Below are 12,458 nucleotides of genomic sequence, written 5' to 3'. Positions count from 1 at the left end.
AAACTCTTCTGAAACCTTGTATCTTACCGGGGGGCGGGGCAGGGGAATTGGTAATTATTTTATACATATTTAGTACAGTGTTTGTCTAAGTTTGCTTAGGCTTATTGAAGTATATGTATGTTGTTTAATTGTTTAATGCTAGCTATTGTATATGATTTGGCAATTGCTTTGTAAACACAAAGTCCAGTTAATTTTCAGTGCTTATCAGGCTGTGGGGTAACATTATTGCACTTATAGGACGGTCTCATGCTTATTCGGAAATAAGTCCTCCATGTTAACTGAGGTTTACTCCCAGGTAAGTGCATAGGATTTGTACAACAGCCTGGCTTTTTTAAAACCTAAAGGGGGGGAAAGAGGGGTACATGACCATGTGCTTATTCAACCATGCAAACAAGCCCCATTAAGTTCAGTGCATAAACTGTGCTGCACAGATGTTCAATGGGTGTTTTTCCTAAACAAGTGTACTAAAAATTGTGAGCTTGCAACCCAATCATTCAGAAATAAGCCATGCTGAATCCAAAGGGATTTTGCTCAAGTCCTGTGCACAATAATTTTTGGGTGCAAGTATAATAAGCTACTCTTATAGTAACATGAGTATACTGAGCCATGGGTGTAGCCGGGGGGCATGGAGGGGCAGCTGCCCCCCAATCAATAAAAATACATAGCAAACTGAGGTGTCAGATTCCATATGGTAGCAACTTTGGAAATATATATATGTAACAACCTCATGAAATCCATCAGCATTTTAGTGCAAATTTCTAAACGTTAACAATTCCAATTCCAGTGGTACTTATTTAATGTATAGGTATTATAATTACCCCAATAGATTTGCGTTTATTTTTAAGCTACTACATTATGTATAAACACTTTCCAAATGTCATTATACTTGTCCACGCAAAGGCTACGTCTATAAGAAATCCATTCGTAAATCGCAAGTGTAGTCCTATCTTCAATGCTTGATTAAATGGAGTTGTACACTTAGCTTTCCTGTGCATCAGGATCACTCTTTTGGCCATAGTAAGGGCACGAAGAATACATTTACGTTGTCCAAGTGTCAGGTTCCATATGGTAGCAACTTTGGATATCCCATTGTCTCCACATTCCTTAATGTGGAGAGCTAGCGTTGTCAGCATCGCCCTTGAGCCAGTGTACCAACTGGACTCATGCACTACAGCCCCGACTGGGCTAGGCGAGCTGGGTAGCGCTGCCAGAGACCTCCTTTACCACAGGAACAGGTCACAGTGCTGTGGACTCACAGCTTGGAGCTGAGAGCACCGGATTCACTGTCTCAATAATACAGTCATTGCGCAGCAGCGTTTTGCAGAGTCTTGCAGAGTATAAACCACTCGGAGAGCAGCTCTGTAAAATATCCTCCTTTATTCTATAACTACAGCTATAATACAAAACTATATACAGAGCTAAATATTCTGAGCATAAATCAATGCTATACTCTGAGTGCCTGCAGCTGCTCTTAGCAGCAATCTTATCTATAAACACAATCTCTTGCACTCTCTCTCCGACACACTGACTGACTCTCTCACACACACAGAGATTCACTCACTTGACTAATTAAGTAGAGAGCAGTACATTGCTCCTCCTCTCTGTAGAGTCAGCAGAGACCTCGGGAGATTCTCAGGAGATTCTTGGGTATGGGAGGGGTGAAATCTCCTCAAGCGTGGTGTAGTGGTTAAGAGCGGTAGACTCGTAATCTGGTGAACCAGGTTCGCGTCTCCGTTCCTCCACATGTACCTTGGGCTAGTCACACTTCTCTGAAGTCTCTCAGCCCCACCCATCTCACAGAGTGGGGGAGGAAGGGAAAGGAGAATGTTAGCCGCTTTGAGACTTCTTCGGGTAGTGATAAAGCAGGATATCAAATCCAAACTCCTCTTCTTCTTCTTAAGGTTAGGGTGGCCACTTACAAATCCGCACCCCCCAGGAAGTGCAGAACTAAAAGAGATGAGATATGAGGGCACAGATTTGCAAAAATTATGTATCTGCTGATTTATATGTCTTGATGCAAATGTAGAAACAATGACTGAAAGAGCTGCTGTCAGTCAGAGGCTGGCTGCTGACTCGCAGCCTTTCTCCCAAGCCAGGAAAGTAGAAACTATTTTAACTGGCTTTGTTCCACATTCTAAAGATAACCTATGATTGCTTCCAAACTGACCCTCAGGTCTTTTATCTTTTAAGTCATTGGAATGAATGTACTGTTGCTGCTGCTGCTTATTTTATACTTTTCATTGTTGCTTAATCTTTTGTAGGTTTTTGTACTGTAACTTTCATGTTTCCTCCTGTTTCCTCATCGAAATGGAAATTTACACTCTATTTGTTTTCTTTTTTGATTTGTGGACTGGTGTAATGATGAAAGGGGACAAATAAATGAACGGGAATTGATTTTGGAGCAGGATTTGAGTGGAAAATTATTTGGTGACAAATTAATTGGAAGCAATGTGGGGTGGGTTGCAAACTAACTTGAAGAGTTTATTTGGAGGTAAAATGAATTGGCTTCTGTGAAAATTAAATTCTAGTAATTGTTTCTAAATGGACATTTATACTGTTAGTCTGGATGTCATCTTTGGGTTCTTAGTCAAGCGTGTGGTTTTATATCTGTAAGATGGAATTCTGTAGCAAGGCAGGCTACTAAAGTGGTCAAATCAGTGTCTTTGGTAAGTTGAAGGCTCTAGCCCAGCCTGTTAAGTATCTCTTTGCATGACCAAAGAGTAGTGGCTGGTTGCCACGGAAACTAACTGGAGATTTTTCCAGAAGGGGGTGATATCACTGGTGAGTACAAGAGAACAAGAGGCTTAGACCAGTATCCGCTGAAGCTGGGAAGTCACATAGTAGTAATATCCAAAGGCAACACAATGACCAAGTACAACAATGTGATGTCAATATAAACTCTTTATATAATCTATACAGAACATTGAACACTATGAAATATATGAAATATGCACTCTCTGCAAAACCAAATAAACAGAAATCTTCTAAATCTCTGAAAGTCCCAAAATATGCACTCTTGATGGATTCTCTTGAAAACATAGAACCAAATAAACATAAGTCTTATAGGGGTCTGAAAGTCTTTGTAGGCTATGCAAGTCTCTGAAAGAAGCAATGGGTCAGATTCTTATCTGGTGAAAACAAGCCATAAAGGTTTGTTTTATGACGTCCAACGATGCCGAAGTGGTCCACAAACAGACGTAGTGAACAGCGATTCCGGATATACCCACTGTTTCGTGGAATTCTTCTTCAGCACAGCAGAAGGATACAGAAAGGCTTCATAAACCCATCTATATGGTGAATGGAATTGTATAGCAACAATTGCTATGGAGCAGTGGTCATAAAGTTCTGTAAGGGAAGTCACATAGACCTGACTTGGAATCATAGAGTTGGAACAGACCACGAGAGTCATGTAGGAATCTTTTGCCCAACCAGAGGCTCAAACCCACAACCCTGAGATTAAGAGTCTCATGCTCCACCAACTGAGCTATCCCAGAGTACTTGCTCCAGTTCTCACAGCGACTAACCAGATACCCCTGGGAAGCCTGAAAGAACTGGTGGCTACATTTGATTCCCCCCCCCCCTTCCTTTCCCTCTCCATCCATTTCCCCTTTTGTGTCATGTCTTATTATTGTAAGGTTGTGGGCAGGAACCGTCTGGTTTTAAGCAAGCCTCTCTGGGAGTCTTTTCAGCTGAAGAGTGGAGTAAAACAAAATGCTTTAAATAAATTAGTTGTCTCCCTCTTTTTATTATTTGTAGAAGTTGCCTCCGTCCCCCTTGTAGAGCTCCAGCCCTTTGTGAAATGGGTTTGTTGACTCCATGCCCCATCTTCAGAACAGTTCTAGCAGTTTCTGATATTTTAGAGGGTTCACGGTCTCTGCATTCAAAGTCACCGTGTGCAAGAGTTTCTTCACCCACCATCATTCCTGAAGAACAACATTACCCTGTAATTAGAATGCTAGAGTAAAGGCTATTAAAACCTGACACACTAACGAATCCGTTCACCCCACAGCTTTAATTCTCCCTGGTCTGTGGTCTTTGCTCACAAATACCAGTTACGTAAAGGGGTGAGTTGGCAACCCACATATGCAGAGTAAAAGACACACTGACATCTATTGTCTTGCTGGTGGAATATTAATTGGCTTCCGATGCATGCAGTGAACCACCTCTTCTGCTTCCGCCTCCTTTCTGAAAAACAACAACAACAAATTCTCTTATTTTCATAAAAGCCTCTGGCGTTAATGATGGGGATAATCCATATATTGTCATGAATTTTGCCTTGTATTTTGCAGAATCGTAAACAGTAATTAGGGTATGTCTAACACTTAAAACTAGACTCAACTCTGGACTATTAACAAGAACTGCGTGGGAAAAGATGAATCACGCTTCTTTATTATTGGTATTATAGAGCAGGGATGAGGACCCTCATGGCCGGGGGCTGAATGTGGATCTTCCTATCTGGGAACTCTTTCTTCTCACTATCCCTACTTCATGCCCTCCTTGAATGTCTTTGCCCAACTGGCATAGGTGCTTGAACACAGTGCCTCTTGCTTGCTAGTAGAAAGCTACTTCAACAAAGGTGAAGCTTCCATCTGTTGCTCCTCCCACTTCTGCCTTTGGCTCCACCCACCTCAGGTCTGTGGCCCTAGGAAGTTGACTCAGAAGGGTACGTGGTCCCTAGGCTGGAAGAAGGTTGTCACCATCCCTGTTACATAGAAGCAGGACATGCTTGCGTCAATAGTCATCAAGCCTCGGTAGAACTCTATATATAAAAGAGACAGATCACATATCACTTTTAACAGCTAGGGCTTCCTCGAAAGAATCCTGGGAATTGTAGTTTATTGAGGGTACTGAGAGACATCACCTTGCCAACAAAGGTATGTAGTGATGTATGGAAGTGAGAGCTGGACCATAAAGAAGGATGATCGCTGAAGAATTGATGCTTTTGAATTATGGTGCTGGAGAAGACTCTTGAGAGTCCCATGGACTGCAAGAAGATCAAACCAATCCATTCTGAAGGAAATCAGCCCTGATGGACAGATCGTGAAGCTGAGGCTCCAATACTTTGGCCACCTCATGAGAAGAGAAGACTCCCTGGAAAAGACCCTGATGTTGGGAAACATGGCAGGCACAAGGAGAAGGGGACGACAGAAGACGAGATGGTTGGACAGTAGTCTCGAAGCCACCAGCATGAGTTTGACCAAACTGTGGGAGGCAGTGGAAAACAGGAGTGCCTGGCGTGCTCTGGTCCATGGGGTCACGAAGAGTCAGACACGACTAAACAACTAAACAACAAAGAGGGCCTTTTCTGTAGTGGCTCCCCAAGTGCACAATGCTCTCCCCAGAGACGTTCACCTGGTGTCATCACTTACATGCCTTTAGGTGCCAGCCAAAAACATTCCTCTGTACCCAAGCCTATGGCTATTAAATAATCTATGGCTTGTGAAAGTAGGCATGAGTGGACTGTTATGATGACTATATTATTATTAGGCTGTCCATCAGTATGTTTTTTATTATGTTTTTATCATTGATGTTCTGCAATGTGCTTTTAATGTTGCACACCGCCCTGGGATCTTCTGATAAAGGGTGGTATGTAAATTGCAATTATTATTATTATTATTATTATTATTATTATTATTATTATTATTATTATTATTCCCTATTTCCCTCGGAGAATTGCAGTTCTCTCAGTGGTTTAATTGCCAGCCCCTCTTCTCAAGGAACTCTGGGAACAGACCTCAATATTATACGATATCTACATATGACTCATTCCCATTTTTTCTGTCTGGCCTTGTCTCGTCTTCCCTTCTCCATCCTCTCACATGTCTAGAAAAAGGATCTGCACAACTGCAGGTCCATTGACTCTAGTCCAAAAGTTTGCATTGAGCACTGTTTGATCTTTGCAAATATGGCACTCCCCCAAGAGTCAAGACTGTTAAAGTAATTTACCTCCCGCTGATCCAAATTGTTTGCCACTCAACCAGGATGCGGAAATCTCCTGGCACAGCCGGAGTCCATTGTCTTCCTTAGCCTGACCTGCTTAAGAGATCACTGTGTTCTTACTCGCCTCCATCTTCCCTAAAAGGAACGTGTATAGAGTTTTGATCTGGTTCAGCTAAATCCAGGTCACATCCCCGGGTGATTTCAATAGACGTATTGCAGGGGTCGGCAAAGTTTACATTGCCTGGGCTGGTTCACTCCAGCGCAGATCCCTCCGTGGGCCGGATTGCACACAAGTGCCCACGATTTCCAGTGTCGACGTCTGCACAGATGCGATTTTGGCGCCATGGAAGCAAGGTCCCGTGCCACACTACGCCTGTTTAGCACAGAGGCAGGAACTCGCCGAGCAGGTAACTTGGTTTGGGGGAGGCTCGTGGGCCAGTTAAACGATCCCTGTGGGCTGCTTGTGGCCCATAGGCCTAAGGTTGCCTGCCCCTGACGTATTGTTACAGATTTATAGGTGCTAGAATTTAATTAAGGTTTGGGGTGTCAACGCTAATTTCCTTGGAGGTGATAGCTACTCATATGCATATTAGGCCAAACCCAGTGTGCATTCTTCAACATCAACTTCGTTGGACTGGTCATGTTGTGCGGATACCTGATTATTATCTTCCAAAGCAACTACTCTATTCCGAACTACAAAATGAAAAGCGTAATGCTGGTGGTCAACAAAAGAGGTTTAAAGACTCTCTCAAGGCAAATCTTTAAAAATGTAGTATAAACACCGACAACAGGGAAACACTGGCCTGCAAACGCCCCAGTTGGAGACAGACTTTACCAAAGGTGTCATGGGCTTTGAAGACACTCGAACTCAGGACACAAGGGAGAAATGTGCTAAGAGGAAGGCACGCTTGGCAAATCCACACCATGATCAACTTCCACCCAGAAACCAATGTCCCCACTGTGGAAGGACGTGTGGATCCAGAATTGGCCTCCACAGTCACTTACAGACTCATTGTTAAAACCGTGTTTATGGAAGACAATCTTACTTGGCTACAAGTGATCACCAGAGAAGAAGATTTAAGCTGTGTGCTAGGCCTTGTTAATCCTTTAATTAAGCCAAGTGTTAAAGCTAACAAACTCAGGTAATTTCCTTTTGAGGTGATTTGCAAATGTGTGGGTTTCCCGCCCGCCCCCCTCAACTGAGGGTTTGGTTTAAAAAAAAATGTCAGTGTTTTAGGGGAAGTTATGGTTTAGAACACTCTTCCTCAGCCTCAGCCCTCCAGATGTTTTGAGACTACAATTCCCATCATCCCTGTCCACTGGTTCTGCTAGCTAGGGATCATGGGAGTTGTAGGCCAAAAACATCTGGAGGCCTGCGATTGAGGAAGCCTGGTTTAGAATAACATTCAGGAGCTAAGGAACAAAGTTATTCAGCAGTGGGTTAGAGACAGAGAGAGTGAAAAAAGCAGAATGCTGATGTCTGTTTTGAATCCAGTGCTTTGGCTATGAGAGAAGCCAGAGCTTTTTGGAATATAATGGTGGAAATCTCTCCATGGTAGACTTATGTGTAAATAAACCAAAAACACCACAGTCTTCGCTGACCCTCACTATCCAAAAGGAAACACAGACTCTGGGTTCAAGTGCTCCTGGTACTCCCAGTATCTCACACCACTTGGAGATTTGGGGTTGCGTGTAATAGTATGAAATAGCCCGAGTCACTTGCTGTATTACAAAACATCTGCAGGGAAGGTATTTTCCATGGGGAGGGGAGAAAACTTTGAACCTTTATATAAATACCATACTTTTCCATGTATAAGACTATGTTTTTTTCATCAAAAATCATGCTAAAAAGTGGTGGTCGTCTTATACATGGGTAGTGCATAGGGTGGACATTTGATTGGTTCCTGCCGAGGCTGTCAGTGACTATTGTGTGTGTTATTGGTTGCTGCATCAATGGGTGGTGTTGATTGGCTGATGTGTGTGGGCAATTGGCAATGGGACAGACGGGAGGCGGATTTAGCGACACATGCAGGTGAGCAATTTTCTGCAATCCCCCCTAAAAAAAGGTCAACAACAATGGAGAATCCTCTGCAAAAAAAACCTCAACAACCTTGTGCCATCTCCCCCCCCCCATTTCATTTTCTTAAATTTGAGTTCCCCAAAATAGGACACGTCTTAAGCATGGGGGCGTCTTATAGACGGAAAAGTACGGTACAGTCACATCATGTGTAGCAAGCATCTGGTGGTCAACGTGTGAAACAGGATGCAAGATTTAATTTTATTTTTTTGTGGATTATGCTTTATTTCACTTTTTTAAAGAAGAAAAGAATAAAACCCACTAAAACAGTGTGATGCAAACAGATACCAATTTAGTAATAACAGGGTACAATCTTATGGGTCAAGGAAAATCTGGGATAAAAGATCTTTAGCTGCATAGCTAAAGCACAAGGAGAAAAGTGATCATTTTCCATTTGCAGAACTCATTCACAAAAAATCATCTTTCATTCACAAAAAGGCTGCACTATCTCTCTCCCGCCCCTCCCCCCTTGTGCTTTCTGTATGATAAGACAGAAATTTAAGCAGCAGTTCTTTGGAAAAGTGTTCTTTTAAAAAAATCAAAAGTTTCTAAACAAAATATCCGAAGGCAGTCATTGAGCGACTAACCCACACTAATGAGCTCCCACCGGAACAGACATCATGACAGCTTAGCCATGTTGTCCAAGCAATTAATGCAAGCCGGCATATGCACCAAATAAAAACAATCAAGCATTATTTATCTATTTAATGAAGCAAGACCTATCGAGTCCCCCATCTAGTTCCCTTCACAGTTGCCAATCTGCTGTTGTTGCCGACAGCATTTTGAGCTACCGTATTTTTCGCTCTATAACACGCACCCGACCATAACACGCACGTAGTTTTTAGAGGAGGAAAACAAGAAAAAAAATATTCTAAACGAAACTGTGGATGTATGATTTTTGCGGTTCATGCTGTGGCTACAGACATGTGATCTGACAGTGAGTTTGGAGTAGCCCGATGCAAAAATCCTGAGGATCCATGTGGATCCATGCTTTGTAACCACATTTTTGCACCACTGCGGCCCCAGGCAACAGTGGGTGCGTGATTTTTTTTGGTGCAAGATGTAGCCATGGACATGCTATGTGATCTGATGGTGAATTTGGGGTGACCCAGTGCAAAAATCCTGAGGATTCATGTGGATCTGTGCTTTGTAACCACGTTTTGAGTGGGGAGGGAAGAAAAAGAACTCAAGGGACAAGGAGCATGCATGGGGTGGATGGAGAAGGATGCTGCTAATAATGAAAAAGAGGGGTATAAGGGGAGAAGGCTCCTCTCCTCTCCCACTTTGCTCCTCTAAAGCAAGCAGGCTCTGCTTTTCTCCCTCCTCCCCACTCATCCCCAGTTTAGCGAGCTGAAAAACTTTGCTGCTATTTAGCGAGCTGAGTGGGGAGGAGAGAGGGACAGAGAGCCTGCTTGCTTTAAAGGAACCAACCGGACAGGAGCCGCTTACACTCATGTAAGCGGCTCCTCTCCTCTCCCGCTTTGCTCCTTTAAAGAAGCAGGCTCTCTGTCCCTCTCTCCTCCCCACTCAGCGGCTCTTCTCCCGCTTTGCTGTTTCAAAGTGAGCAACGGAGGAGGGAAGGAAGGGGAACCATGGATCCTCTGCTCACGACTGCAGCAGTTACTTTCGAGGAGGAAAAAAGTGAGTGTCATGGTGCAAAAAATACGGTACTTTTCAGCTGGCACCTGGTGTAGTAGCAGCCAGGACCAATATTGAACTCTCTCGCTGGTTTAATTTAAGCTCACTTTGACTGCCTGCATACAATCTAGGTGCTCCAAATAAGGCACATGGCATTCTTCAGCAACTGCCCAATGATTTCTTCGCTGCACTCCTCCGCCATTTTAAGGATTCTTAGAAATATTTGGCTTCCTGTAACAAGGATCCATTTTTGTTTGCTCAGAAAACTTATACCCCAGCCTTCCAATGCAGCTGGAACTGTTTGCAGCAGTTAAAAACGGAGCCATCCCAAAGAGATAAACTGGCCGTATAAAAACTGTTAAGTTGTGGGTGAACATATCAGATGACACAGCGATTCTTCAAACAGCTCTTGTTTATTCACAGGCCAGAACAAAACTGAAGGGTTCAGCCAGCCTGCTTATATAGAGCTCCACTAGAATGCAACAGTAACCATTTTCTGTAACTATCCAATCACTGAATGTCACTTTCAGTTCCTTATTTGTATATGTGGCCCTGAGTGAAAACTATCTACAGTATCCCCCTGCTGGCCCAGGGTGAGAACTTCAGTACATAACAAAAACAGAACTAGATTTGGCAGAGGTTAATGTTCTAAAATGAGAGTCTGAAACATTTTTTAAAAAACCTTCTATCCAAAAAGTTTCAACCACTTGTTAAAAAACAACAACGCAGCAAGAGTCAATAGCACAAATGTTGTAAAGGTGGAGTACAGGAATTTTAAGCAAAATCTGGGGTGTAGTAGTTGATTGGTTTTTTTAAAAAATGTGGTGATCTGTCATGGAACAACCCCATTGAAGAAGATAACAGTGGTTACTCCAACCTCATTTTTGGTTGCAGAGTTCAATCTTCAGGGCCCCCAAAATGTTGGTCCACCACTGACCCCTCCTCTCCATCCTCTGAATCTGGACTGCTCTCTGCTCCAGCCTCTTCCTGCTCACTAAACCCTGTTGCCTCTTCAGTTTCTGACACCTCCTCCTCCCTGTCGTCTCCCTCTTCTCCTTCTGACCACACATCATCGTCCCACCACCAATCCCTCGGCTCTGAGCTTTCTTCCCCTGCGGGTTCTCCAACTGCATCCAGCCTGTCTGTGATATCTGGTGGCAGTAGGTACACCCATCTGACCTAGCGTTTCTTCTACTCTCAACAGTGCAATCTCTCACCTCTGCAGCTGGGAGAGCATTGCAGCAGCAGTGTTCTACACCTTACATGACAGGACTGCTTGAAATTAACTTCCCCACCTCCTGTGCATGTAGATGTTGCAGGATGAAGGAAAGGAGAGAGAGAGAGTGTGAGAGAGAGAGCAGTTCCTACAGCACAGGAAAAACTGGACATGATATTTAGAAGTTTGAAAGGGTTCCCACGATGGGGGAGCACAATGATTCCTGGGCCAAAAACCTGAACTTACTCAGTAGGTAGTGCATGGGTAGGCAAACTAAGGCCTAGGGTCCAGATCCGGCGCAATCGCCTTCTAAATCCGGCCTGTACACAGGTGGAAGGAAGTACTGAGCTGTTGGGGAGGGAGGTGAAGGGATTAATTGAAACTGTTAAAGATTGGTATAGGATTTAAGAGATTTAAATTTTCATAAGGATTCTATAAGGAAAGCAGAAAGCAGCAAGAAATATCAAGTAAAGGTATCGGAGAGGAGATCAGTGTAAATGAAAACATGAGACTTACGACTTTGGTACATATGGTTTTATTTTGGAGTTGTTTGTTGTAAAGAATGTATATTATGTGAATAAAATAATAAATGACGAATCCTTTTTTATAAATAAATAAATAAATAAATCCAGCCCGTGGATGGTCTGGGAATCAGTATGTTTTTACATGAGTAGAATGTGTCCTTTTATTTAAAATGCATCTCTGGGTTATTTGTGGGGCCTGGCTGGTGTTTTTACATGAGTAGAATGTGTCCTTTTATTTAAAACGCATCTCTGGGTTATTTGTGGGGCATAAGAATTTGTTCATTTTTTCCCGCTTCCAAAATATAGTCCGGCCCCCAACAAGGTCTGAGGGACGGTGTACCGCCCCCCTGCAGAAAAAGTTTGCTGACACCTGAGAGCATGAGACTCTTAATCCCAGGATCGTAGGTTTGAGCCCTACGTTGCGTGAAAGATTCTCGTATTACAGGCGGTTGGATTAGATTACTCTTGTAGCCCCTTCCAGTTCTACAGTTCTATGATTCCATTTCCCATCACCCTGTTCTGAAAAGCACAGCTACTTTGGGTGGACCTTTCTACAAAAGATCTCTTGGAAAAAGCATTCAGCTGTGCTGCTTACATCCTAACGCCAACCTTCAAGGTGAAAAACGGTGACTCAGAAGTGGACCAGCCATTTTCTTCTCAAAGCAGCTGTAATTCAAGGTGGATAAATAATCAATTCCAATTTTCTCCCAATTACAAGTTAGGCACAAACAATTTTGGAGTAATTGTGTTAGAAGTGTCAAGTGGGGAGGATGTGAAGTCCTAGGGGCGGTGTTCCTTTTCAGCATGGTCAATTCACTTGCGCTCCGTACCAGCCCTTGGAACCTGTATTTAACATTCAGTTTTGTGCATGACTCAAAAGTTATTAGGGATTATTCATGCAAATGTACAGCTTATTGGCATTCTGAGTCATTCCAGGCAACTCAATGTAACTGGAAATATGAATAGAAAATGGGTTCTAGCACTAGGGATGAGCGCAAAGGTTGTTTTTGTTGCTTATGGCTGGAACTTGGGCAAATGGTGTGTGTTTTTTCCTATTCACTAG

The sequence above is a fragment of the Podarcis gaigeae genome (genome assembly GCF_964106915.1).
Source record: "Podarcis gaigeae genome assembly, chromosome: 4".
NCBI lineage: Eukaryota > Metazoa > Chordata > Lepidosauria > Squamata > Lacertidae > Podarcis > Podarcis gaigeae.
Note: the sequence above shows the minus strand (reverse complement) of the source record.